General features: G+C 44.2%; 1 long non-coding RNA gene across 2 annotated transcripts; it reads right to left on the bottom strand.

The window, feature by feature from the left end:
• LOC125700072 (uncharacterized) lies at positions 1 to 15,722 on the bottom strand. 2 transcript variants are annotated; one of them, XR_007379776.1, is made up of 5 exons: positions 15,578 to 15,722; positions 14,876 to 14,977; positions 10,405 to 10,499; positions 9,977 to 10,101; positions 1 to 171 (listed from the first exon to the last, which is right to left on the bottom strand). It is a non-coding gene; the product is annotated as an uncharacterized LOC125700072 (long non-coding RNA). The 2 variants fall into 2 exon arrangements; XR_007379777.1 differs by lacking the exon at positions 1 to 171 and adding an exon at positions 2,294 to 2,336.
• Positions 15,723 to 22,502: the final 6,780 nt, after the last annotated feature.

Genomic DNA, 22,502 nt, shown 5'->3' with positions numbered 1-22,502 from the left:
GAAGCCTTTGGTGGGAATAGGGAAGAGTCCACTTTGATTGTTTTTCAGTCCCAGAGCTACAGATTCACCCAGGAATTGGCTTAGTATGAGTGAGAAGGATGGAGCTCCAGTGACACTAAGGGATTTCCGTGGCACATTCGATCTCATGATTTCTTCTTTATTTTCTTTTTTCTAAGAAAACAAACAAACCAAAAGGATCTAAGACATCTGCCAGTGCCACATCAGCCGACTTCCAATCCTGTCCCCATCTGATCGTCTTTTACCCCATTCTACCACCTCCAGAGCTGAGCTTTGTTGAGGAGAATGTTAGGTTTTGTCGAAGAAGGGAGACAGAATTCCTCCCTCCCACATGACATCCATTCCATGGCATTAGAGGGAAGATCACAGCTGAGATAAGCTTTGATACAAACACTGAAGGAAATGAAGATATTAAGCAGCAAAACGATGAGTAACAAATGCCAAACAGGCACTGGACAGCACTTAGGTGAAGCAAAGTCTCTGCCTTCCACATACATCCTTCCCTTATGCTGCTCAAAACAGGGCAAGGCAAAGGTACACAGTCAGCAGAAGTCCAGCCAGGAGTGAGCCATTGTAATCCCAAACCCCGGGCCACATCCTCACATGCTGGCATTCGTTCACTCAAAGCAGGGTCTGCCCACACACCTCAGTCCCCATCTGCCTCATTGTTCTCCAAGGGCCGCCGTGCGCACGAGGTTCATTCGACTTTTGCTCCCTTAGCTCTCTTGATATTTACTTACACAATTATTTCATGCAGACTTATTGTTCAAGCCTTTCCTTTTGTTCTTGTAAAGATTAACTTCTTAGAAACCAGCTCTGTCGGCAAAGCGTTTTGAAACGTAATTCTCTGGTGGTGGTCTATTTTCAGCAGTGAATGCTTGGTGGTCATCGTGCTTTACTGCTAGCACTTAGTGGTTTTAAAAGTTGTTTTCTGTTCTATGTATTAACATATTTCGTTTACTATAAAAAGACTCCTAAACATACATTTCTCCAGCCTTCCTCGCCCATTACAGAAAGAAACCCAAATGTTATATCAGAGACTAAGCCAAAGTCAAGTCTCAAAAAGTTCTTACCCAAAAACTTCGCTTGCAGACTCTCTAACCATTTATTTTCCGGACGAGCTTAAAAGCCCTTAAAACAACAACTCAGGCACAGCCACCACACCCCATCAGACACGCACTGCATTTCCTTATTGTTAAGACAACAGCAAGAATCCCAGCACGTATGAGACATGCACAGTGAAAGCACTGACCGTGTTGTGCACCCAGCACACAATATCGATGGAAAATAAACAGTCATTTAAAAAGCAAGCTGCATGACTTCGAGCTGTGCCTCAGCAACTGCTCCCGCTGCAGAAGGGCTGTGCAAGCTTTCAGTCTTTCAGAAAAGGATTTTTAAGTGATTAGGAAAAAACTATCTGTCTTCAGCCATCAATGCTTTATTCTGGGCCAATATTTACCAGCAAGCAGTATTGACGTGCTGGGCTCCTGTTTGCAGGGCAGAGCCGAGACAATGGGCTCAGCAGGGTCTGTGCACAAAGCACAGCATTGTGAGCTGTGTCCACGGGCAGCAGGGCACTGTGTGCAGCTCAGACGTCGTCAGAAAGTGGTATTATAAACGGGAAAGGGTTCAGGGCAGAGCCAGCAAAGTGATGAAGAGCTGGAGGGGGAAATGAATGGCAGAGGGGAGATTAGGGAATTGCATACACGTGTCTTTGACCAAGGGAAATCGTTTGGGATATCTGACAGGGATAAGCTGAGAGAAGAGGGAAGTGCTCAGGCTAGGATGGATCACTGGGAGAAATTAGAGGCAGCTGAATGAAACTTAGGCTCAATACAGGGAAAGAAAATTAGGAAAGAAAATTAGAATATGAAATAGTTCGGGGCAAAAGGGTCACATGGAGAAATTCCTTCACTGGAGAACTCAAAGACAAGCAGGATAAAACCCTAACAAACATTTGGCAAAGGGCTCAACCTTTCTGGAGTGGGAATGCTGAGTGACCCACTAATGCTTTGCCAGCTCCAGGACCCAATGCTCTATTTACACCCAAATACAGCATGGGATGCAATGCAGTAAAGTTGAACACGCTCACTTTCAAGGCAGCCTTTCCTCAGGGTCTCTGCATGGCCAGCTTCAGGCAGCTCCATGAGCTCCAGGACATCTAAACAATACTGCCACAGCAGCAGCAGCCCAGCACGTGTAGCAGCACTACTCCACACTGCAGCCAGAGGGGCAGGAAGCTGCCATGTGCTCTCCTGTCCCCAGAAGAGTGAAGCTCTGGAGCAATGCATGCCGCTGGCTTGTTCTCCTTTTGCCATCTATGACACAAAAAAACACAGCACTCTCATAGTGACATTTACTTCAAGAAACACCAGGAGAGCTTCTAAAGCAACCACTGGGCAATGAGAAACTGTAAGCAGCTTCCACAACAGCAAAGTCTTCTTTCTGATCCCAGAGGCTTCCAGCTTGGAATCCTCTATTCAAGTAGAGAACTGCAAGACATTGTGGGGTTAAAACCAAGCCTTGCATCAAGATTAAATACATCTGTTATGAAAACTTGCTGTGTTTTGCATACATGATTCAATAAAGAGTCTCAGTGGGATAATTGCTTTGCCCAGGTTATTAACCAGAATTTTCTTTACTTTTTTTTTTTTTTTTTCCTCATTACTCCTTAGAATAATGTTTAAGGTAAACAACTCATAATTGTGTAAGAAATGCATTAAGTGGAATGCTCCATTCTAAACGGCCATTCCCGGATATTATGTACTATTACCAGAAGTCAGCATAGGAAATGAATATTTCAAGAAGCTAAAGCACACAGTGCATGCAAAACATAAAAGACCCACTGAAAATCGGGTACTGAATATCAGGAAGGAATATCAAGGGACGAATGCGATTCGTACAGGGCCGGAAGGCGCTGAAGCCGTGGGCAGAGCGAAGCGGCTGGGATGAGCGGGGGTTGCGCCCGAAGCGCTGCGGCGCGGGGAGAAGCCGCCTCCACCTCCGGCCGCCAGAGGGCGCTGCAGCGCAGCCCCGCCGGAATCGTATTTGGATCCGTGAGCCAGCAATTGAATTTTGGAAAGGAAACGCAGGTTGCAAGAGAGGAGAGCAGGAAGAGTGGTGCAGGACACTGCTTCAGACGAACTTCACAGCTCTCGTGCCCAGGATTTTTAAAATATGTATTTGAGAAGCTAAGAAACTGTGATCAAAGAAGGAACATACCACAAAAAGATGGGCTGATGTAGACTTTAAGCCCAACACCCAAACTAATAAAGCTCTGCGTTGCCACCCATTTGCAAGTGACTGCATTCAGTGCATACCAAAGCCCCTCTTTGGGGCTCTGGTTTGGACCAGAGCATAGCAGAATCCAGCTCTGTATGGAGCCACGTGGCACCAGTAGTTATTGTTTTGCCTGGGCTTGGCTCAGCAGAATTGTTGGAGCACACTTGCCAGATCAAGTGCTGGCTGTGTTCCCCTCACCTCTGAGTTCTGCTATAAAAGAGGACCGGGGCAAACCATGCTGAACCAGGATCTGATGCCCTTTGCTTTGCTGGGAGAAAGGTGCCATTCTGCCAAAAGCTCAATCCATCACCACATCACTGCAGGGCCCTGCCGGTCTCAACCCTTCCGTGCATCCAGGCAGAGCTTTGCCTACTCAGCATGCCCTGCCAGGGCAGCTGTGTGAAATAACCACCTCAAGTCCCAGTGTTGCAACAGTCTGCATTCTTGAGCAACTGTCACCTGACCCTAGGGACTCCTGGAGCTGTGTGATGCCCTTCCCATCGCATTAATGGCACAGGAGGTGTCCAGCAGTGCTTTCGAGAAGGCCACTTCCCAGCAGGGCTTTGTTAAGGGTAATGAGCTGAGCGCCCACAAAGGATGAGGCAGATAACTGGGAATGCCACAGCTGAAGCTGAGAGTGACCACTACTCAGCATTGCAGGCTTCCGACAGAAAACACATTGTTTTCTGCTATGTGGACAAACAGGTTGGACTCATTACCACATATAATCATTATTATTTATGCTCTACAGACATCAGAGTTTTGTCTTTAAATGAATTTATGGATGGGGGGGGGGGGAGGGAGGGAATAAATCACAAAGCTGAATAATCCCTTTAATTATATGCTTAAAAATCCTGAATGGAAGAAATTAGGAGACACAAAGGAATCAACGTAAACTAATTGTTCCTTGTTTCGCAGCTAACGTATTTCTATGGTAACCACTATGGTCTTCGAAGAAATTAAATGATCTTTTAAATCAGTTCATCAGGAAAGCCACCCAGCAAAGCCACAAAACAAAGATCTTTCAAACAAGTCTAGAGATGATGGAGAAAAGCATGCGTTTTCCCAGCTGTTGATCATTAGAGCTACGAAACTGCATTTTCATTCAAACCACCGAGGAGATTCTCTCTCGTTGCTCTGCGGGAGGTTGGTGGCTGTGTGCATGGGTGCACACACAGAAGAAAGGAGAGATGACTTCTGTACAGTGTGCCAGCAAAGCAAGGTGAACAGAAGGCAAGCAGGTGCGGTTTTGTTGTGTTTTTGAAAAGAGTTGCACTTTCTGCTCACGTATTTGTTGAGGTTGAAAATTTCCAACCTAGATCTTAATGCAACTTCAGTTTCCCTGTGCAATTTTAGCTGGAACTTCAGATAGTTCCAGCTCTGTCCCTCCTGTATGCGGAGCCGTGTGTCCAGCAGACAAGAGAGCTCTACCACTTCAGTAGATCAACTACACATGCAAAGCGCTGCCGTACTCAGTAAAGACCAAGTTTACACATTTTTCTCTTGAATTGTAGGAAATTAATCAAAACCATGCACTTAAAACCTAAACCAGGCTGTCATCGGCTTTGCATTATTAAAGTTTAGCTCAAGGGGTGCATTGCCAGAGGAATAATTCAACCAGAATGGACCACGAAGCAAGCAGATTTGGGCTCAGTGGGAGGTTTGCCTCTCCAGGCTGTGCAGAGCTTGTTAGCCAAGCAGACAGCTCATGCAAACACGCCTCACTCCTCTTTTGTCTGCACCACCAAAACCAATGGCTTCCCCTATCACATCTGTGGCCATGCTGGCAGCTAGAGATAAAGAGATGAACCAAATAGCCTCATATGGAGGGATCCCCAGTGTTCAGTTAGGAGGAAAGTCCCTGCAGCTGAAGGGTTCAGACCCTTTCATAGAATTTTTCTCCTCCCCTTGGGCTCTGCACGGCACTTTTGCTGCCATTCTCCTGTGCCCACCCTCCTCTGGTGCTGTGAGCAAAACAGGAACTTCACTGCAGAGCACTGAATTGAATGCTGCGCACGCTGCTTTGTCCCTGGGCAGGCATGAGTTGTCACAAGGAGCAGAAACACCCAACCAGCCAAGTGCCAGCAGGGACACGAAGGCACTGCTACCTGATACAGCGCTTCTCCAGCTTCACTCCTTTACTTGGATGTGTTTTGCCACAGCTTTGTAAGGACAAAGACATGTCACAAATCCCATGTGCAGTCCAACAACAGATTCATTCCTGCCTTCGGTTAACATACGATTATTAGTATTCTTAATAATAGCAATAGCCACTCCTATTAAGACTGTCTGTTGGCTTTGGAGAACAGGTTCCTATTTTCCTCAGGATCTGAATTTAGAAGCTTCTGGGGTCTTTGTAAACTCTTGAGCTAGAAACAAACATTAAACCAACTCAGACTGTTTAAAGCAGGGTATTTGTGTCTCATCACCCACCCCACGAAGTGAGTCCTGCAGACTGCAGAACAAAGTACAGCACAAGAGCCCCCTGGGCCTGGCTGGGCTGCTACTAAGAGGAGAAGCTTTCCAAGCAACTTGACGAGAAGACAGCAAACTTGTGGGAATGCCCAACATGGGGCATCAAACCCTGTCAAGATATGGGAAAGGCAACGGGGGTAAGCATACAGCCATGTGGGGAGCTCAGCCGATGGGGAAGCTCACTCCCGTTTGACACAAGGCACAGCTCTAGTTGCTTTTCTAGTCTGTTTTCTACAAAAGATAAAGCAGCTTTTTGCACACTGAGACACATTCCTAACACCCAGTCCATTCACATCGTATTTTTCTCTCTCATTATACCAGAAAAAAAATATCAAAAGCCACGCAGCATTTGCATCACACTTCTAACAGACAAAGGAGCACAAACATCAAGATTTTTTAGCTCTTGATTCTACAGAGCACTCCAGCAGCTTAATTTACTGCACATGAGTAGTATGCTGCTCCAGCGGGACCGCATAGATGATTAAAAGAATAAATGCAATTGTCTCCATAGATCAATGCCATAATTTATTCCTCCCTGAGTATCAGATGGATCCTTATAGCCTCTTTGATAAATTCATGCAATGCGAAGCATTGTGATCCAAGCTATAAAGTCACACACTCCACAGAATCCCTCAGAGGCGTATATAAACATTGTGAATCAATTATTTTGTTCCTGCTGCACTTCTTGTTTCTCTTTGCTTGTTCCAGAAGTCTGTACATAGCAGAGCTCCTAAAAGCAACCCCTCACCTTTTTCCTGACTAATTCTATGTTAGAAAACACACTGATCAGGGTCAGATGCTTTCAGTTGGGATACATTTTCAAGACTCTGGAAATACAATTTAAGGTCCTTAAATTATACAAGAATTTTGCAGAGCGGCAACGTGGCACCAAATCAGATACAGGAGCTGTTTGGCTGAAAGATGGTGCCTGAAATACACGTTTTTCTGAACTCTGTGGACCCTCAGACTCTAAAGATCAGCTTCCTTCAGAGGTAGCTTTAGTGGCCTCACAGCAGTGACCCTACAGGAAAAATAAATGAGTATGTGTTGTTCGCTGAAGGCGAAGGCATGTTTTGCACACATGATGTCACTCTTGCAACTCAGGAGGAACTAATTGCTTGGCTTGTTGTAGTCTCATACTCGTTGGGCTCACTTGCAAATTATAGTCGTCTGGAGAGCTACAGCATGTCATCAGCACACAGCTATGTTGTCTGAAGCGTAATTAATATCTGCCTTTCTTTTCAAGTTCCTTATTTACCCTCTTTCCCCCATGACAAATATGTTAATGACCTCTCCAAAACCCACAGGTTGTCATTTTCAAAGAGCCCCTGTCTTTCTGCCTTGAGCTGAACACTTGAGACTAAATCACAGTGAGCCTGTTCCTGCCCCCATTAAAGCTGCTGAGGGTTTTTCAGTGACTTCAGTGTAAGCAAACTCTCACAGGCTCAAATGGGAGCAGGACCACAGACTTATTTTACTTTGCACCTTCAGCCAGAGGTTAAAAAAAAAAAAAATCCAACCAAAAACCAGCACACCAAACATACAATAAGGATTGTCCTACAAGTCTGCAGGATTTGGGGTTGAACCAAGTGCCCAGGGCAATGCCAGGATCTCAGATCATTCAGTCCCATGGGTCGTCAAGCTTTGTTGGGTTTGGTCTGAAGTGCTATCCCTTCTGCCTTTGACCAGTTTTGAGGATGGGTTTTAAAACATCCTTTCAATTTTTCAGCACAAATTGCCTGCTTAGTACCTTCCTGCACAGGGTAAAACATTTCCCAGATTTGAGTATAGCTGCATGTGAAAATAAGCATAGACAGCACGTCTACAGCAATAACTGTACTGGTAGCCCAATTCATTACCGTGGAACATCTTGATACCAGTTTATAAAGGACTGCTTGCACTCATACAAGAACTTGAATAATCCTCACTGCATGACTCTTACATAGATGTATATATAGATCAGTATCTTTACAAATGAGTCAGATTTTAAAATAATAAATGTATTTACACTAAAAACAGAAATAGGATCTCCTATATTTAACTACCCGCATCTGCATTCTACTTTTCCTTTTTTATTAAAATAAAAATCCCCTGCTTAACTCATCTGCCAAACATCAGAGATCTCCATACAACTGAGAAATACTATTTCCACTACTACAGAACTGTTAGTTTCATATCTGAATAAGGCATTTCCCTTCCCAAGATTTAAACACATGGCAAGTCCCCATGCCGTATTTATTAAGTTGTCACACATCTCTACCCCACTGGTTAGCAAGGCGGATCTTCAGGAATTCTTACCACACTTCTGATGCGAACGTACTTGCAGGTAAGAATGTATGAGGTGTTACACCTTTCTTCTTTCGTACATGGTGTTGTAAAATAGAAGTTCAGACATTTTTCTAAATTGTTCTCTTCTTCCACCTCCATGCAATCTCCTTCTCCCTTAGCTTCTAAGCTTGCTTCCTACCTGGCTATATCCTGATCCCAGAGGCAGCTGATATATGGCACACCTCTTGTCGATCTAGAATGGCTTGTGATGATAGTCCCACGAGGGTCTGCTCATACAAGCCACTGCTCATATCTGTTACTGTTGGTCTCAGAAGCATTGCAGACACACCAAGTGCAATGCATTTGAGGGTGAGAATTATATTTGAGGGACAGCGTTAGGATCTGTGTACTGCTGCAGTCTCAGCTAAGCAAAGATAAACCTTGCCTTGACTGAGCACCTTTCCTCAATCAGAAGCATCAGACTGTCCTGTAAGTTTTCCAAAGTGCAGGCAGGGCCAAGAGAGACAGAGCAGGGGAAGGACCATAAAACATAATGACTCTGCTACCTCAGCCAGGGTCAGACTTCAGTAATTTAGGAAGCTTGCAGCCTGACAGAGGTGCACAGAATTATCCGTCCCAGCTCAATGTCTCTTTTTACTGACTTGATTCCTGCTTCATGATAGTTTAGATGCATTTCTTCAGCATTATTTTAAAAGGATCCTGCATTCGTCATTTATTAAAGAAACTCTCTGCATTTAAAAGCATTTATAATTTTATGAAGTTTGCCAGACTCTGTAGTAAGTCCAATGGATTTTAGTGCTCCTTTCTCTCCTAGCAACAGCAAAGCAAGGGTTATGATTTGATTCCTGGGTTCTTGTCTTCTTTTTTTGGTATCATCACTGACAAGCTACATTTGACACCTCTGTGCCTCAGCTTGCCTGGTTCATAAATGGGCCCAGCAACACCTCTGTCACGTGGTGTTAAAGGGCTGAGTTAATTGCTGCTCATAAATCACACTGCAAAGAGAAATATATATATATGCAAAGTAGTTTTGATGACGTAATAGAATTGCATTGCTTTTAGATGCAATTAAATTGTTGGGAGAATCATATTTCTTGTACCACTTTGCAACCCATTAGCATCAAATATTACTTCCAGAATATCCAAAACCTAGGTACAATATCTGCCATTTGAGAAGATGCTAACCAAGTCACTCACCAGGGAAGATATTGGAACAGGAACATTTTTCTCTCTCCTTCTCCCATTGAAGTGGAGCAATTTTTGCATTCATTTTAAATGTTGTAGGACCTGAATATATTCCCCATTCCTAGTCTGCTTTGAAAAGCAACACTGCCACTTTGTAAGACAAATCCTACACTTAATAGCTCAGTTATAAACAAATGCTTCTCCTCCCTCCTCTTAACTAGCACACTGGGCTGCTGAAGGGTTTGAAATGAGGCACCTTCACTTTGTGAAGTGTTTTGAGATCTGCCAAGTACAAAGTAACACTAAGATTACCATTTTCACTTTGATTTTTTTCTCTATGAACCACTTGCTATCATCTACAGCTGCTTTGTGGACTAGGTGCAGATAAGGGGTTTAGGCATGAATGCCATACATTTCAGGATATCAGACACACAAACGTAGCTTGCAGTGCAGAAATAGGATCAAGCTATGAAGTTTGGATTAAACAAGAAACTTCCTATTAGAGACTGCAATGATTTTCAAAGCCTTACTTTTTTTTTCTGCCCACTGGAAAGTGGAAGGAACACTACAAAGTTTTGGTACAAGTCCAGAATTGAACAGTACACAGTGAAACTCTTGTTTTTTTATCTAAATTTCAGCTCTCAGTTGTAACTGAAGTGGGCATTTTCTGCGCTTCTATGGTGCACCAAGGTGGCACGAGAGAGGGGAGAAAGGAAAAAGGACTCACCAATGGAGGTACCTATGGTGGTGCATCTTTGTTTCCTACACGTTTCTCCTGCTGCTCCGCTGAGCTGAACACCCCCTTTGCTCCAAGCAGACAGCATGCACAGCCACCAGCAGACATCAGAATCCCTGCCGAGCAGTTCAGTCTAGATGTAACTTCCAACCACACAACAGTGACAAAGTCCCTGAGAATTACTTGTCTGTGGATTCATCCCACTCCTCTCCATTCCCAGGACAGCTTACCCGTCCTACCACTAAAACAGGCAGGTGAAGATGTTAGCACTGGTTCTTTCAAGGGCTGGGTGTACTTGGCAAGGGAAACCTGAGGTTTGCTATGAGGAGGCCTTTTTCTTAAATCTTACATGTGGGAAAATAATAATTTTTGAAGTGACTAATGAGGTAGAAATACTTCACCTCCTTCACAAAACGAACCTGCTGCCTCGGGGATTGCGCTTTGGTGCTAAATTTCATCTCAGCAGAAAAAGCCAAGTGAGGGTTTCTTCATATTTTAGCTGCCTCCTAGCACCCTACGAACAAACAAAATGACAAAATTAGATCATATTCATCTCAAACTTGGAACCAAGACAAGATGTGGGTACCCCAGATGGCCCAAATTCTGATCTGGATTTGAAGTCTCAGTTTTTCCAAGGGACTGGACTCTGGGCATAGCCACCTCTGTGCTAAAGAATGCCAACAGGGAGGCAGGTAACATAAATCATACATGACTACAGGATCTGGCCTTCATTTGGGGGGCAGAACACTGAAACTGTAATTGCTCTTGCAATGAATAGCTGATGAATGAAAACAATTAGTCACTTCATTTAACCTGTTGTTAGCTCTGTCAGTGCGAGTTTACAGAAGTCACTGGACCGCAGGCAGACAATAAAATCAAGGTATTTGATTAGAAAAGAAAAAAAAAAAAAAATCACAAAACTTAATTAAAAATAAAAAGCTCTGAAACAAACAAGTGAAGACATCCCCTGCTCCTCCAGCAGGACGGAGGCCATGGCCGCCCCACAGGCACAGATGGCGCCCAGCAGGCAGCATGGTGCAGGCGGCAGCCCCACGCCTGGCCAGGCAGCAGCCGGTCCGCAGCACACAGCATCACACACCACCAGGAACACCTCATCTGTCTGCATTTAGGGAAGCCTGGAGAAAACTGGGCCGCCATCAGCACAGGGCTGGTTTTGTCTTAGTTTCCTCCCGCCTGCCCAACTGGCTGTCAGCCATCTTGTCTCTGGGTCCAGCACCATGGGCACCGTGCTGGAGGGGAAGGGCGGCCATTTTGCTGCCGTCAGCCCCACAGGCAGCACTGCAAGGCAGTGGCCACACAGCTCTGGGAGATGGGAGAGGACTGTGGCCATAGAATCATTCACACTGGAAAGACTGATAAGACCCCCTTGTTTAACCATCAGCCCATGCCTGTGACCACTCTAGACCATGTACAGTTCAGCCCCGAGCGGCATGACAGGAGGAAAAGTGTTTCACAATGGATATCCCCATTTTAATAAACAAGATGATCCTAACGCCGTTTCAAGATGGTCAGATCTGTGTAATCATCACCTACATTGCCCTGGATTCTCCGATGTTTTCCTTTCATCTCTATGTTTAGACTGAAAGCCACTGTGGTCACATTTCCCTGGACTGACTGAGTAGTCTAGCAGATTACAAATGAGACTGATTAAAAACAGATTAATGCCAATAATCTGAAAACAAAACAGCCAGCCGAGGAGGAGAATTGAGCCTAAATTTAGCCTTGCTTCAGTTCACAAGTCAGAATTTCATTGCACTTCAGAAGTTATCCCATGCGAACAGATCTATTGCACAGAACCCCTATACATTTACAGAGCACAGAAGATTATTATTAAAAAAAATCCAGTTTTGCTATGCTTTTTTTTTTTTTTTTTTTTTTTTTAAAACAGTATCAATAGTATAAGAAAAGCTTAGAAACAGAATTGCACCAGGCTGTGAGCAACGCTTTGCAAGTAAACTCTGTCTAAGCTTTGCTTCCCCAGCCCATGAAGTGGAGGTTCTCACGTACTTTCACAGCAAAGTATCTGAAGAGCAGCAGGTGTAAAGCACTGGGCTAGACTTTCACATCTTGGTGGTTGGGGCTTTTTTCCTTTGTTTGTTCATTTAAGAGATTGTTGTTTATTTGTTTTTTAAAAGAGTGGCAAGTTCAAGATGTTCAGTGGTCGTACAGAGAAGTCTTTGTTAGGTCCTAAACAAGATTAGTTAGCAGCTAAATGCAACCAGTGACTCTTTGCTTCGATTGGACCATCTCAGATACCACCAGTATTTTCTTTAAGGATGGTTCAGGTTATTTCATCCTCTTTCTAAATAAGATGCAGTGCTCAAGGAAGTCACAGCCAGGAGTATAAACTGCAGAGTCCTTGCACATGCAATATGCTCAGTAGCAGAAAGGAGCCTTTCTAAGTTGCTTCAGTTTGCAAGAATCCCTCTGAACCTCCAGTCTACTTGGTTCCCCAGGAAGTTATGCTGAATCTCCTCAGCAGTGTTTTAATTGGCACTGTGAGAACATACTGTCATCACTCCCCTTCATTTTTCAGCTTATCTCTCCAAAATCACAACACTTAGTTCTCTAATTATTTTATTTGGCAACCTAGAAATAAAGGCAATTGCAGTGCTTGCCATTAACTTGTGAAGGACAGAGGACCAGATCATTTGGAAGGCAGAGAAATCAGACCACTATGTCCTAGTAACACTCAATTGTAATCTCCAGAGGAAGCATGTGGTTGTCCATGAAATATTACTGGAATCTTTGAAAGCCATTTTCTTTCAGACCCATCCTCCAGTACTACGAAAGGGGCATGGTAATGCTGGATCTGCTATGTTCCCTAACGAGATGTTAAACAAATGTCTTTGCCACATGTGGTCATTAAAGATTTGATGTCAAGATGAAAGGTGTTAACCTTGGAAACCTGGCCAGGCTCCAACAGGAACGATTGCATTCTGCCTCCCTCAGCAGTTCTCTGTAGAGTTTCAGCTGGACATTTCAGATCTGAAACCGTTAGGCAGCCTTGCTGTGAGTGACCTAAGTATTTTGTGTAGTTACAGCAACAACTCTGATAGTCTACATCAAGTACCTATACTATAGAGCTGCAAACTTTAGGGCAGCAACAAATCACATCATGGAAAAACTATTTCAGTCCTTGTACATTGCTGCAGCCCTTTTATATGCAAGTAACCCTAGGAATGCAGAGAAACTTACTATGCAGATAACTGTTACGGGATGATCCTCTTCAAAAGGGGGAAAATTAAAAAGAAAAAAAGGTGGTATTTTCACTCACACTGACAGCCTTGGAAGAAGCTCACTGACACGGGCTGGAGTTGGTGTTTTAGTGTGGTTAAATGTTAAGTTTGCATTCTCTGACCATTCCTCATAGAAGCAGTCCTGCCTTTATGTGTTATGGGAAAATTTTGCAATTTTTAACACCATTACCAAGCATAAACATTATATTCATAGCCTGGCCATTGGATGCTACCTGCACATTGAGTGCTGTCACACTGAGACCTGCTCTGCAAGAAGAGCACTCACAGCACCAGACACTCTGCTACAGAAGGGTTCCCTGGAGGCAGTATCTGCACTGCTGGGCAGATGCTCCCTGCAGTACACCCAGCAATCTTCATCCTTAGGTATACACCCTTGCCCCACATTGCCTCTGTTAGATGAGATCTGCATGCAAACCCCTCCCCCATGTGCTCTGGTTTCCTTTGTATGGAAGCCAGGGCACGCATGGGGAGAGTAGCCAAACAGCATGCCAAGATGTGGCACAGCACTGTGGGCAGCAATGACCCACAGCTGCAGTACTGCCACCTGCATCCACAGGTCAAGCAGAAAGCAGCACTGAGAGCATTACACACATTCCCTAACTATTGACAAGACCATTGTTACTACCATCGTCACCTTCACCAACTTCTTTTCCTTGCAAGAGGAAATCATATTTTAGCTAATGCAGAAATGAATCCTGCAAGTCCCAGACTGGACAACATTGGTTCCATGCAAAATCCTGATGCAGAGATTCACTGAAGTCTGTCACAAGGTTGGTGACGTTCCAGTGGCCTCAAGAACTGCAAACTCAGACAGCATAGGAAGACACTGTAAAGTCCATTCACCTTCATCTGAATATGAGATGAGAAGTCCTTATTTATGTTTAAAAACAAAAAGTCATGAGCCCACCAGATCTCATATTGTTTGCTATGATATCCTGAACGCATACATTTCAGAAGGCTTAAAAATACTACACAGTAACCAGAACCAGAGTCAAGCTCTTTTTAATACTAAGCTTCTGAAACTGCAAAGAACACCACAGATCCTTTTCAAGATTTTCCCAGTGTTCAACATGCAATTTATCAAATTCCCTTCAAGCATTCATCACACCCATGCAAATGATTTATGCTTCCCTACAGAAAAACTTGTGTTTGATCACAATGACAACTTACTGCTGCTACTCCATATCAAGCACATTATGGAGTTTCAGACCTCAGAGCAACGCTTAAATCACATTGAGGAAACCTACTGAGATGAATATCCATTCCTGCAGTCCCTATGCCTCATGAACTCAGCAAGATTTACTAGTCAGCAAGGTCTGCAGGACCAAGAACCATGCTTTTGAGAAATGAGTTGTTAATCCCAGAAAGGATTATCACGTTAGAATATAGGCAAATGCTTATCTTAAGATTATTGTTACAAGAAAGGCACTTTGATTATAAACTGCAGTCTTAACATTTAGAAGTCACCTGTCCTGCAAATACACATGCACTAATTTGTCTACAAAATCCCTGGGAAACCACAAACAGGTTTTAGGATCTGCTGATCAGTGTAAGTAGTCTGACAGAATGGTTTCAGCAAATAAAAGAAATGCAAAATACTGAAACATACCTAGAGGACACAGTCTTCTGTCTGAGTGAGATTGCAGGCTGAGACCCAGGGAGCTGCTTATTTGGGGTAGAACTGCTTGTCCCAGTCAATCCATGAAGAAAACTAACATCACACAAGTCATGCATTTAGTCAGGCAGCACTTGACAGAAAAGAACAAGCTGCAGCACAAAGATCTCTATGCATTTTAAGTCTTCACCCCAAACTTACTTTTCATACAACTCATCTGCAAGCTGTGATTTACTAAATCCATCTGTTGTTTCTACAGCTTGCTTTCTGGAAACACTGCATTTCAAGGGTCTGCTTGTTAGAGAAGGTCAAAGAGGAAAACAGGCCCTCTCATTTTAAGGGACTTGAAAGAAAAGGAAAGGAAATCTATATTTAGAAAAAGGAATGATTAACTAGGGGAAATATATTACAGTATTAAAAAAGTGACATAGAATAGTTCCTACTTCCAACGAGGCTGACTTCACTTCAAGAAAAATATTTATATACAAATATAATAAGCTGAGGAACGCTAACCTATACTGAGATGAAAGTATCTCATAACATAACTCCCATTTAGACTATAAAACGGATAATCATATTTTTATGTGCTTTTTTTTTCCTTGTCCTTCTAAAATCTCTGCTTCTTCTCCAGTCCCCAAAACTTCCACCCACTTCTGTTTGGCACCACAGGACCTCATGCAGCTGCACTCCTCCTACCGCTGCAAAGTCTTCACAAACGAATCATCTGCTGCCCCTGCGTTGTCCCAGGGTCCACACACAGCACAGGCAGACAATGAACAAGTTCACAAGTCATCCCAGAAACCCAGGATGCGTTGCAGCCCCACTCAACTTGTTCTAGCTGAGGCAGCTCACATGCCACAAGCGACGCAGTCACCACAGGCAGGAACAGTAAGCACTGAGCCTCCTGCCTAAATACTCTGCAGCTGATGCCATCATTGCACAGGTGTTAGCATCCATATTAGAGAAGAGTCACAACCTGCTTCAGACTGTGGGGTGGACCACAGCCGTAGCCTTACGTTTACTCCATCCAAAAAAGTTACAGTGGGAAGACACAATCAGTACAACTGCATTTTGACCAAGATGTGGGGATCTGCATGAGCACAGAATTTTCCCAGGACCTCTACTGTCAGTCTAAAAGCCTGTAGAGCTCGGGTATGCTAACGCTGCACCAGAACCCCAGCTCAGTCCTGACTAAGTAGATCCCATGTCACCTCCTGAGTCACCCTTGCATCATGGGTTTCCTTGGAATCCCCTTTGTAAGCCCTGCTGAAGCCTGGCCCTGTTTTGCCTGTCAGATTTACCACCATGAGAGTCAGAAGTGGCATGATGTAATCAGCTGCATGGGGAGTTTGTTTTCTTAGGGGCTCTCCCTCCAATTGCAGCCCTACCAAAAGGCCTTTGTCTGAAAGCAGAGCAAGGAGCACAAAAGTGTTTGCATTTACTTATGGAAGAGCCACTCCAGCAACTCCTCTCAACTCCCTGAAGTCAGCCTCAGTACAGTTATTTGGCCTGAGTTCATCTGAACTAAATGGGCTGACTTGGTTCAAATACATTGCACAACCAAATGATAAAACGGGGGGTTGGGGGGAATGACTAGTGATGACACATGTACTTAACACTGCATGTCTCCTCTTTCCAGATCAGGAGGAGCTGGCAAGCTTCAGTCTGTACACATGCCAGCAGCGGATGTCGGCACATATACAACACTTTTCAGAACAACATACTGTTGAAACATGTAGTTCAACTCAAAGGCACCCCTTCTGTTCTGCGAGCCCAAAACAACTCTGAGGATTGTCTTGCTTAATATGGTAGGATTTGTAGCATGGCTTTTAATGCTGCTTTAATCTGGTTGCTTTACAGCCCCTTCAGAAGTGCAGAGATGGAGGCAGCAGCAGCCATGCTGTACTTCCACAAAACCCACATGTACATTTGAACAAGGAGGAGCGATGGAGCAATTGGCAAGAGAGAAATGGCAAAGATAAGGGGATGGCTTACATGGTGTGGGAATACGAGTCTGCCCTCAGCATCTACCTTCACTCTTCTTTCACTTTTCAGTCTGAAGTACAGAGAAGTACGGAGTTGGCAGACTTGCCCTGGCTTGCTGACAATGTGTCTAAAAAGTCATTAGTGATGATTTGAAATAAATGACATTCATAAAATAAATGTCCTCCAACTTGTAAATGAAATGATCAGCTTTCATTAGTAGCACAATTCAGAGCTGTAAATGTGCTCAGTTCTTTCCTCCTCTCAGTGATTTAGGTGGGAACATTCATAAATTCAGAATATCCTATTTAGTTCCACGTTCTTTTCCCTGCTTCATTTTTGCCGTGGGCCTGGAATGGTGCTGGAGAACTGCATCATAAGTGTGCATCTGTGTGTCTCAAACGATATGGGTGGCTCTTAGACCACTGGAATCATTTTCCGTTGGCTTTTGATCTGGCCAGCCTATCTCATCACCCTCATCCTGACAATTTCCTTTTAGTCTCACATCCTACCAGCTGTTTCCATTTCTTTCACCCTTTCTGCATAACTCAGGCTTTGGAAAGGAGGTGATCAATCTGCACAGAACCTGGGCAGGTTTCCTGCCATGTGACCCAAATGGACGTTTGCGTGAGGCAGGAGACTGCCAAGGCCTCCAGCTCTGTTCTGCAGGAGTTTGATGTGCTAATGTGGGGATCACAGAAAGAGCTGCAGCCAAGGTTGTCGTAATCATCCCAAACCCTTTCCCCTTTTCCCAGCAGCATCAGTCCCTGCTGGTGCCTCTTTCTCAGTGAAGCAGACCAGACTTTGGGTCTTGCTCCTCTCACTGCTCTCTTGAGCATCCAGAGACAGCGCTTCTCTATTCAGATAGAGAACAACTCAAGCCAAACTAGCAGGTCACTCTCTGCCACTCAGTTCAGCAGTTCATTGCTGCAGCCCAGCCTGTTGTCAGTGATGATCCATGGTTAGCTCCATCTAGTCCATTCTTTGGAAATGATTCTGGTTAGTGCCCTCAGAACGACAGGGCTATCTTCTATAAATGGGCCCACTGAGATAGAAGTGGGCTGAGGAATGTCTATGCATGAAATTACTCTACCTTGTCTTCAGTGGAAGATGTACAAGAAGGGAAGAAGTAGGTGATTGGAGGCTGCCTGTGGATGAGAGCCTCCTAACGAAGATCAGCTGCAGCTGGGATGGCATCCCCACCCAGGGCCGAAGCCCAAAGGACAATATTTGGATTTCTCCTGTACTTTGTTCCATGTACAAACAGGAATCCCGGGACAAAGTGTACCTCGTGTGGATTGTCACAAGCCAGCAATGTACAGCAAGGGCGACTTCCATGGGTTTGGAATATAAAAGACATTGTTGAAGGGAAGAAAAGGAAAGTGGCACTTTCTACTGGTGAAAATAAAGCTTTATAGTCCCAAAAATCAACATGCTTTTCCCTATGGTTTACAGAAAAGCGGTTATGGAAGCAGTGAGCATGATTCTGCAAATCCTTCTTCATAGATCCTTTTAATTTAGAGAGATGACTCAGTGGAGCTGGGGCTGCTTGGATGGTTGCATGACCACAGGATGCAGCCCTGGAAAAGTGTTTTTGTAAACAAATAAACACGCTCCTTCCTGTGTGAAACTCAAATCTTTCAGCATTGGGCAAGTGCCTGAGAACCGAGCAGTGAAAGTAATAAGGAATATTAAGCACGAGGCCAGCTGGTTGATCCAGGTCTAAAAGCACCAGAGGAAGAGAACAGAGCGAAAAACAGGTGAGCCTTCAAAGTCCTTTAAGAATCTGAACTGTCGCTTGCATCAGGAGCAAAGAAAAGACTTTTTAAGTGAAAACTGCCCAAAGACACCGTTTCACATCCTGACAATATTGAAACAGGGGATTTTCTAACGCGGAAAACCAAAAACTATGCTAGTGAGATTTGACAGTGCCCTGTGCCACATTGTACAGCGCATGCAGGGAGGTATCCGAAGATCACAGCCTCCAAGCTGGATTTCAGAGGTTGGCATTTTACATCCAATAAAGCCTCTTTAGAAAGCTTACCCGCTCTCACTCGGATTTCCTGGAGATGCAGGATGCTGCAGGGCATCCATTGTTTGCCTCCCAAGGGTGAAAAGGGGATCTGCAGTCCCAACAGCCGGAAATGCTTCCAGAAAAGCAAGTACACATTGGAAAAACACCTAAATATCATGACTTCAAGGAGTCAATGTTTTGTTGGTATTTTTTAAACAATCTTTCGGCAGCTGCCAGTGAGGGGTGCTCAGATCAAAGCATGAAGTCAAACAATTACTTAGGATCTTGCAGGATTAAGATGGGCAGAGTGAAACAAGCAGGAAAATGTATGAGTGATTGCCTTTCCCCTTTTTTCTATCATAGACCTACAAGTGGAGGGGCTCCACATCGGAGCCCTGCTGCACCCAGCACCAAGGGGTGGCAAAGTGGAAGGAAGGCAGCGCGGCTTTGTGCTGTCTTCGCTGGGTCGAATTGTTTCAGTTGCAAACGATAAATCTATTTTACCCATTAGAGCTTGTCTAGACTAAGGAAATATTCCTGCTATGACTACGCCAAAGTAATTATACCAGTGTAAACCCCTTTGGGCAAAACAGAGCTTTTAGTGGCCTGATTTACGCTGGTCACTTGCCAGGATTAGTTCAGCTGGTAGCAGCCCGTCCTCCAGGAGCTCCCTGCCGGAACACAAGTGGGAGCTTTTCTGTCTCATCAGAAAAATCCATGCTGCCAATCTATCAATCAGGCCGTCCTTACGGGGCACCCGTGCATGTGTTTCTCAGAGAGAATGGTAAATATTTAGGAGGTTCCTCTGTTAGTGAAGAACTGATTAATTGGCTATGGAAAACACGCTGAGAAAGCTGTTCTTGAATCAAAGCATTGTTTGAAGCGTGTAGACGTGTATCGGGAAATGTATCGGCTCCGGATGCAATGAGATAGGAAGGCAGATGGGGATGATCAGCCTGCCAGTGGTAGATGTGGTCCTTGCATTAAATAGGCATATAGGAGAGGATGAAGTGTGTCCAGAGAGAGTAATCCAAACTGCTCCTATTAAATGAACGAAACACTGAGAAAGCAGATAAACTAAATTAAATAAATCTGAGTGCTTGCATCTGAAGTCCCTTTTGAGGAGCAGAGGGTGAAACCCCACTCCAAGAGGAGCCAGCAGCACCATCTACATTGGCTTTGGAGGAGGCTTCATTCAATGGAACGCACACGGTGAAGCCACACAATGTCCTTCTGTGTGCTGATAAGTGCAGGACAGGGAACAGACAAACTGACAGACAGACTGGGCTATAGGTGAGCGCAGACCACAGTTATCCATAGGTGTCACAATTACTATATTTCTAAAAGGTTGTTACACACCTTTAGTTCTGCACACTTACAGGAAAGACAGAAGCTCTACTAGTGAGAACAAATGTACTCCCTTGTTTTAAATGTCTCCTTATTAAAAAAGCAAGGAGTGTGTGTCTGAGGCACAGAGATGACATCAGAAAAGTTCCTCAGTTCACAGATGGCTGCACCTCTCAGAAAAAAAAAATTAAAATAGGAACCCTAGATTGATTTAATCACCCATACAAGCGAAAAAACGTAATGAAGATACTTAGTGCCAAATTGGTTTCTTGGGACCTTTTCCATGTAAATAATACAACTCAAACCTTGAAGTTCACTGCAGATAGGATCTGACAAGCGAGCCAGGCTTTCTGTTTTCCTTTGATCCAGCTCCAGAAATATTTTATCCAAGGTAAAGTTGTTTTTAAGTGTTTTCCATTTCAATTTTGGATATTCACTGTATAGGAAACTCGCTTAGAACGCTTGAAACACCTTCTGGCTGAACTGACTCACCCAACCTGGAGGTTCCCTCATGTTTGCTTGCAGCACAGAAGGAGCTCCCGGTGTGATGTGGGACCACCCGTAGCTCACACTGCTGTGATAATGGGACAGTGGTGTGGACACCAAAGCTGGGGATTCCCAATGCCACATCAGCCTGACTCAGGTGTATTTCGCCCGACTCCACTGCTGAACAACGCTGTTGAAAGCACTGTGGTGGGCAGGCCTTGTTTCCAGAGCGATGCCCCCAGTTCCCCGCTCTCCCCGCTCTCTGATGCCTGTGACTTCTCATGGAAAAAAGCCCCATGCATTGGGCATGTGCTGCTTTTTATTTTCACGTTAGTTATAACCCCAGGATGACGATTCCATGGTTCAGAAAAAAATAAATAAAACCCATAAAAAGTTATTCTAAAATTTCCATGGCCGTGTGTCTGAACAGGGATTTGGGCACCTTGCTGCAGGCGTCCCGCTTGTCAGAATGCAGCTCCTGTGAATAATGTCAAATCCTCCGCGTTCCCTTCCTTCCCCAAACTGGCATGCAGCACATTTAGGATGAACCGGGCCCCTTTTCTCTTTTCCCTCGAATTGTGGTGTAAGGTTAATGAAAATAAGACAGATCTTTTATTTTGGGTCTTAAATATAACATTATTAAACGTGCCCACCAGAAATGTAGGATAAAATATTTGCTCTGCTTGAAGATTATGTGATATTTGTATTCTGAGCCTCACCACAGTGGGTTTCTTTAAATAGAAGCTATACTTTACTCCTAAATTGCTTAAGGCAAAGGAAGCAGAGATGATGTTTTTATGAATGTTTAAATGCAAATGGAACCGAGAGTGAATGCTATGCTAGCTAACATCAAAGGCTCACCAAAGTCTCTGCATTAATGAGGCTCTTTGTTTCCTGGATCACAGATTACAACAGGTTTCCAACTCATTGCCAAGGCTTTATCTCCGTTTGGGAGGGCTGTAAATCTCAGACGATTTTTTTCACATGCAAAACAAGAGGATCATCTGAAAAGGAAAAAAAAAAAAAATTAAAAAATCTGAAAGGAGCAAATATTTCATTCAAATCATTCTCGCTCCGAGAGGCTGCAGTGTATTTTATTTTATTTTATTTTAGTGATGTTTAAAAGGATGGAAATCCACAGATGGAGTTTGCTATGGGGTGGGGAAGCAGAGATGCACGCTGTGCCTCCCCCCCCCCCCCCCATCCCATCTCCTTCAGCCCCCGAAATAAGAGCACTGTGCAAGAGCAGCAATTAGCAGAAAGACGGATTTTGCTTCATTTAAATACATTCAGCACTTCTCAAAGTGGCTCTGACTAGTTCTTCTCCTCCCCCAAAAGTAATGAGATTATATCCATAGTAATAATACCCTAATTAACAAGAAAAATAGGGACCGAGATTTTTAGCTTCCTATTCAAGGGCTGAATGCGACAATATGTAGTATATTGGGTCATAAAAAACAATTTACATGGCGTCATTACAGTCTGTAGAAAAGTCTCCAGGACCCAGGGCTATCTTATGCAATCTTAATTAAGGAAAATAAATATCGGTGTGTTTTTTCAAGCTACCGGAGACATGCACAGGACCTGTCGTACGCGATCAGAGGAGATGGGGAGTTTCCTTTTCCATGGGAACTGCCTCACAAAAAATCTGACGCCGACACAGAAGTGTCTGCTGCCTTCACATTGGCTGCAAAGATGTTCATTTTGGGTTTCCTGACCTTCGGGGCCACTCAGGGCTGAGCATTTTCTGCAACATCGCAGCCAGGGCTGGGGGCTGCACAGCAGTGAGTG

Source organism: Lagopus muta, chromosome 14 (genome assembly GCF_023343835.1).
Source record: "Lagopus muta isolate bLagMut1 chromosome 14, bLagMut1 primary, whole genome shotgun sequence".
NCBI classification, from domain to species: Eukaryota; Metazoa; Chordata; class Aves; order Galliformes; family Phasianidae; genus Lagopus; species Lagopus muta.
Note: the sequence above shows the minus strand (reverse complement) of the source record. Positions and strands in the feature narration are given on the sequence as shown.